The sequence below is a fragment of the Pholcus phalangioides genome, unplaced genomic scaffold (assembly GCF_987345545.1).
Source record: "Pholcus phalangioides strain wild (caught in Gottingen) unplaced genomic scaffold, Ppha-v1.0 ptg000008l_1, whole genome shotgun sequence".
Lineage (NCBI taxonomy): Eukaryota > Metazoa > Arthropoda > Arachnida > Araneae > Pholcidae > Pholcus > Pholcus phalangioides.
The window spans coordinates 53,253,519-53,260,511 of record NW_028301601.1 but is presented as its reverse complement, the minus strand read 5'-3'; the positions used below and the strand labels follow the sequence as shown (position 1 = coordinate 53,260,511).

The 6,993-nt window shown below is 42.2% G+C and overlaps 1 non-coding gene across 1 annotated transcript; it reads left to right on the top strand.

Annotated features, from left to right (window-relative positions):
• Nucleotides 1-6,280: 6,280 nt before the first annotated feature.
• TRNAA-GGC (transfer RNA alanine (anticodon GGC)) lies at nt 6,281-6,352 on the top strand. Its single transcript has one exon. It is a non-coding gene; the product is annotated as a tRNA-Ala (tRNA).
• The last annotated feature ends 641 nt before the right edge of the window (nt 6,353-6,993 follow it).

Here is a 6,993-nt window from a genome sequence, read left to right as displayed (position 1 = left end):
TAAGTCGGGATCTTTTAATTTATGGGTCGAGACCCATAAGGTTAGTTTTATAAGTTGGTTGAGTAGGTTGGGGTGTGTGTGTTGTTTCGCCTATAACCATGGCCCCCACATGGCGGGCTGACAGGGCTCTAGCCCTGGAGCCCGGGACGATTATCATTTATTTTGCTTTTTCACGCTATAAATTAGCTACAGAAGGGGCCCGTTAAAAGTCTGACCGAGGGGCCTCGCTACAGGATGTGGGGGCCATGCCTATAACATAGTTTCCCAAACTTTTCGTTCCATCGCCCCCAACTCAACGAAACCCATAGGATCCTATGTTAAATCCGTAACTTCTATCGCCCCCCCCCCTCGGCCCATTCCATCGTCCACCAGGGGGCGATATTGCCCACTTTGGGAAACACTGGCCTATAAGTTGGTTTCCCAACTTCGAGGCGCGAATGCGAGCCGATCTCCCTTTTAAGTCCCCCCCCCCCCCACCTCAGAGAGCAATCAGGCCTACAACATTAAAAATTTTCACGCATAACACAAGCAGGGCCGCAAATAGATGCTTGGCCACCCGGGACAAGCGCGCATTTTGACGTCCCTTGTAATGTTGAAGGAGAGGTTTCAGAATGCAATTTGTGCCCCCCTCGGGCAGGGCTGTCTTAAGAGCATCATGGGCCCCCGGGCAAAGTGATTTCACTGAGGCCCTACCTGTTAAATTATCGAAAAATTCAACTACTTCTCATTTTTTGAGCCCTCCCCCCCCTCTTGTCTTGTGCCCATCAGTGCCGTCTTAACGCATGGGCCCACCCGGACATGGCCCGGGGGCCTCAAGAGAAGAGGGGCCTCACAAAAATGAGATCCGGTTGAAATTTTCTAGGATTTACCATGTAGGGCCTCCGAAAAACCACTTGGCCCAGGGGCCCATGATACTCTTAAGACGGCCTTGGTGCCCATGCGTTAAGACGGCACTGACCCTACGTTGAATTCGTTTAATGGGTATCTCCACTGTTTGATTTAAATTGTTGGTGCTGCCACCTAGTTTCAAAATTGAAGATGACTAGAGCTCGGAAGTTCGGGCACTAAAAATGCTTAAAATAGGCACTAAAAAAGGCATAATTTTTGGAAGGAAGAAAAATAACTAAACACAAAAAAGAGGTATTAAGGGTCCAAAAACTAGCTGAAAAATTGGTTGCACTTAATTCGTCTATTGTTTTAATTATAGTTTATAATAACTGTATTATTATCCAAGTTACATTGATTTCAAGAGTCCAAAATAAAATGCTCTAGACTCAGGAATAGGCACATTGGCGTACGCGGGGGGGGGGGGGGGGTGGTGTCGGGTTCTAACCCCACCCACCAAGCCGAGATTATAATGTTATTTTACAGGGAAAAACGTAAACCCCCCCCCCCCCCGTCCTTGAGAGGGAAAAAAATTGAAACCCCCTCTTGAGAAAATTCTGCCATTACTAGACGCGGAGTTGTAGAAGAAATTATCTGCGGGGGCTCCCTCGCTTTGCGAATAATTCTCGTTTATGTGTTTGAAATAATCATTATTATTTCTATAGTTGAAACATGGCTAACTAAAAACGTTTGAAAATAGGGAAAAAAAAAGGCATTTATATTTTATGTGGGCATTTTGCCTGAACTTCCGGGCTTGAGAGATGACTAATACAGAACCAGGGAAGAAGCAGACTAGAAATAAAGTGTGAATTTCCACTGTTCTTAAATATACTGTTTTTGCTGCCATCTACTGTCAAACGGAAGGTGACTCAAATCGTGATGATGAATTTCGGATCAAGAAGCAGCAACTTTTATTCGGTGTAGTTCCCTACGATCCAAGCCCACAAACTGAACTGAATGGCAAGTTCAGTTCTCATCTCAAGAGCATAAGGAGCAATCAAAAACCAAGTACGAAGAATGAAGCACACGACAGCAGAAGTTTTCGTTCACATAAGTTCCGTCCGATCCAAGCTCACAAACTGAACTGGATGGCAAGTTCAGTTCTTTCTTAAGAGCATAAGGAACCATCAAAAACGAAGCACCTAGAATGAAGCAGACGACAGCAGAAGTTTTCGTTCACAACAGCTCCCTACGAGCAAAGAAACAAACTGAACTGAATGACAAGTTCAGTTCTTTCTTCGGAGTGTAAGGAGCCGTCAAAAACGAAGAACCTGGAAATGAAGCGGAGGACAGGTGAGATGAGAATTTTCGCTATTCGATTTCGTGTGATGCAACCAAACATTGTCGAAACAAGAAAAAAATCCTGCGCCCCCCCCCCCATCCCCAACTGTCGCATTTTTATATATTTTTATAATCGAACCCTGAAACTCGGAGTCAATAACGTCGTGCCAAGGTCTCCTATAATGGGGCCCGGATTAAAGGGAACGTCACCAAAATTATTGAACATTGAATTATTGAGTATGAATAAACATTTAGTGGGTAATTAATAAACATTACATACACAATTTTTTTGTGTCAACTTAATTTAGTGGGGCACTCAGGAAATTTTTGGGGCACTTGCTCCGGTTCACCACTTCGTGTTTGCAAAGTAGTTCTCATATATACTTGTATATATTTTAATTAAACTACCAGAAAAATTTCAGGTTTCGTCCCTATTCAGGGTCGTTTAGTTTTTGAACGAGAAAAAAAATGTTGGGATTCCTTTCCCCCTTCTCCTTCCTTGCATTAAATATCTTTTATACGCATAATTTATGCCTACGACAATTTGCTCGAAGGACTACTAGGGGCTCCTGGTGGACTACTCACTCGCTTCCACACTTTTCTGGTTAATCTATTGGTCGTTCACTAACTTGGTCACTCCTATGCTTACAAACTCTCAAGATCAATCTTTTGGTCATTCTGGTTCCCCCATTCCCCCCCCCCCACTTAAAAATTCCTTATATTGCATAAGGTAGCATGTTATTTTGTCGTTCAGCACAGATAGCGAAATTCTTTGCGCAGAGAAATAACAGGTCTGCGCAGGTGTAAAAATTGGAATGTGTCGTCCCCCCCTCTTCCCAGAAGGCACATTTCACCGAAGAATAAAGTTTTTCCTCTCCCTGCAAGAGCGTCTCGATGCTCACCAATGGCGCCCCTTCCCCCCCCCCCCCCCCACATCCTGGAGCCAGGTCGTGTTAGACTTAGTACTTTGGTGGGTGAATTTATAGTGTGAAAAAACAATAATAATATTTGTCCCGGGCCCATGCTACCATTGTGTGTGTGTGTGGGGAGGAGGGGTCATGGAGCTCACTTAAACCATTGAGAGTGGACACTTGATTTCGTATTCAGGAGACATTCACCGACAACTCAGTGGAACCCCCTATGAACATTGGCAGAGATAGACTAGAAACTCTGGAGGCGGTGGGAGGGGATACGATGATGATGATGTCAGTTTATCGCATTCCTATGTGAAAACTCCTGTGCGTATATTCCTATGTGCATTACATACATTAAATCAGTCGACTACGTATGCAGAATTTTCTCGAGGGAAGGCTTTTCATTTTTTTTTCTTCTAAAGGGGGGGGGGAGGCAGAGGGGATGAACCAGGGCCGTCTTAAGAGCATCATTTGCCTCCGGGCCAAGTGATCTTTCTGAGGCCCTACCTGGCAAATTTTCGAAAAATTCAACTACTAATTTTTTTGAGGCCCCCTATTCTCAAGGCCCCGGGTGCGCCCGGGTGGGCACATGCGCTAAGACGGCACTGCCTTCGGGTCCAGCTCCCGGGGCACGAGACCTGCCTGCTCCCTCCTAGTTGCGGCCCTGAACACAAGAAAAAAAAACCCTCCAACTTGTCTGCTTCTGAATCCGGAAATCAGATGGCAGCGCTTGATAAGCAACACACAACAAGCATTCCACAGAAACAAACTTCAAGTTATATGTTCACAACACATACGCCAACATTCCGACGACATGTACCAATTCTTAGAGCAAGGGTACTCAATCTTTAGGTGAGTGTCACTTCATTTGTTTGAAAATGTGTCGCGGGCCACTTGAGTGATCTGTAAATGTGACTTGGATCATTTAAATGCTCTGAAACTGTGCCGCAGGTCACTTAATTTATCTGTAAATACAGGGTGTTCTGTTAATGGGCCGACAAACTCGGAGAGTTGTTAATAGACATCAAGAGAAACAAACATTTTAATGGAACATGTCGCAAACCAGGTTGTGAGGGTGAAAATCACGATGAATGCATGCAGATTTCAACGTCACGCTGGAGCGACAAAAAGTACAATAATAACTACAAAAAGATTTATTTGATTAATTATTACAAGAGTTGTTGGAAGTGGCGGCCGCTGACGTCATTGCACAGTCTACAACGACGTAAAAACGATTCCCGGATGAGCTCGAAGACACCAGGTATGTTTTTGATGCCTGCCACAGCGATGACAATCCGCGCTATGAGATCCTCCGTTGTGTCCACATCGCCATTTGCTCGACCGTAAATCACATGCATATCAGCGTATTTCACGTTCGTGTAGTCAGCCATCACGATACTCATTGAAACAGAAAACTAACTGCTTCACGTGCTTATACCGTAATAGCGCTAATTTACGTCGTCCGCAGCGCGTGATACTACCCCAGCGCATGCGTTTCGCGACCCTGCTTACGTCAGATATGGCGAGTGAACCCACGAACGCACACACACACATTCAGCGATCAAACTAAAATCCACCTTTCGCCTCCTTTGGACTCAGAACCTGCATGCATTTATTCGCGATTTTCACCCTCTCAACGTTGTTTGCGACACCGCGTTCCATTGCAATTTTTGTTCCTCTTGATGTCTACTAACAACCCTCTGAGTTTTTCGGTCCATTAACAGAACACCCTCTATATTGCGGGTCTCTCAAATCATCTGGAAATATATTGCAGGTCACTCAAGTGATCTTTTAAATGTGTGTCGCCAGCTGCTTGAGTTATCTGGAACTGTGCCGCCGGTAGCTTCAGTGATGTGAGCCTCTCAAATGCTGTGCAACTTTGTAGCGATCAGTTTAGTACTTCGGGAATACTCCGTGGTTTTCTTCAAGTGATCGTGAACTTTGCTACGGGTCACTGAAGTGATCTGTGAATATGCCGCTGGTCCCTTAAATGATCTGTGAATATGCCGCTGGTCCCTTAAATGATCTGTGAATATGCCGCTGGTCCCTTAAATGATCTGTGAATATGCCGCTGGTCCCTTAAATGATCTATAAATGTTCCCCTTAGTTAATTTTTACAAAATTAAGCTTGAGATGGCGTGCCGCATCAGTTGATTCCGAGGGCCACATTTGACCCGCGGGCCATGGGTGGTGCATGTATGCGTTAGGGGTCCCGTAGAGGAATATGGGCGAGTTGCATGGGCGATTCAGTACCAGTTAGTTAAATAATAAAAAAAATCTTTTAAACTTTCTCTTTCTAATTCTTTAATAAGTCGTTTGGCTCATTTGGCCGGTTTTTCTTTTTCTAAACAGATTGGAGCTTCTAGCTAGAGCACCCTTTAATTTAGACACGTTTTCGATCCTGATTGGGCCCCTCAAGTCTTCATCGTAACCCTCCTCTACATCTTTAGGATTTTTGTACTGGCCCCTTCAGAGTAAATTTACATCGTGGCAAAACAAAACAAAAAAAAAATAATTAAATTCATTCTTACCGCCCCCTCCCCGGGGCCAGAGCCTCCCTTTCCCCACAAGAACCCGCCAATTTCATTTGACCACGTTCCAGAAACTCCCCATTCTTGATCAATGGAGTATCAATACATAGTGACAGCGTCATCTGTTAATGATTAATTCAGGTATGATCGTGATTTTTATTGTTTATCCTGATTTTGCTTTTTACTACGTATAAATATGGTAACTAATTCAAAATTTCCGTTTACAGAATATAAATTAGTTGATAGTTTTTGGTTTTTTTTGGCTCTCTTTGGTAGTTTTTAAATTCATTTAGATCAGTTAGTTGATAAGTAAACGTAAATATTACAAATAATTTAAAAAAATTGTATTTTAATTGAGTAAGATGTGTCTTCAATCCCTTATTTCGAGGGCTCGATGGGTCCTTATTTAAATTTACACGGTGTTTCTGAAATTAAAACGTCGAATTTCTTTTGGGTGATATGTTTACAGAATCTTTAATTTAATTACATTATGACATGAATGTCGCTCTCCACTTGTTAATACAAGATAGACAGTGGAGAGCGACATTCATGTCATATATATAGCCCTCTGGTGGCTCGTCGTCCATGAGCTATTAGCTGATCGATTTCACCGTCCATTGCACGGTTCCGTTCGGCATATATACGCTCTAGCGAAGAAAAATCTCTATCACCTCTGTAGCTTAGTGGTCAGAGCACTCGTCCGGCAATCGAGGGACCCGGGTTCGACTCCCGGTAGAGGCATAGATGAGTTTTTCCTTCCTTAAAAAATTAACATCTCAAATAATAAATATCTTCACAACATCCAGTCTTCTGTATATCTTGTATTAATTACATTAATTTATTTTAATCTTGTTATTTCTTCCTATCAAGCAGTTATTAGTGTTCATTTGTTTCTTTAAAGTTGGGATTACACTATAAAAGTTTGATAAAAGTCCTTTTATAAAACTTGAAAAATGATACCAATAAAATCATCGGTTACATTTTCTAGAATGTGGCCAATAATCTTATTGGTGGAATTTTTCAAGTTTTACAAAAGTACTTTTATCAAACGTTAAAATAGTTTAATACTATGGTTGGTGTTACAGTATAAAAGTTTGATAAAAATTCTTTTATAAAACTTGAGAAACGTAACAAATATTCTGTCACATTCGAGCGAACTTAACTGATCCGCCTATTCGTTGGATTTTTCCAAGTTTGATAAAAGCCCTTTTGTAAAACTTGAAAAATGCAACCAATAGCCGTTTTCGGTTAGCGAAAATGTAACAAATACGCTTATTATTTTTTTTTTTTCAAAATTTTATAAAATAACTTTTATTAAAATTTATAGTGTAATCTCTGCCTAAGGCCGGTATTACACTATAAAAGTTTGGTAAAATCCCTTT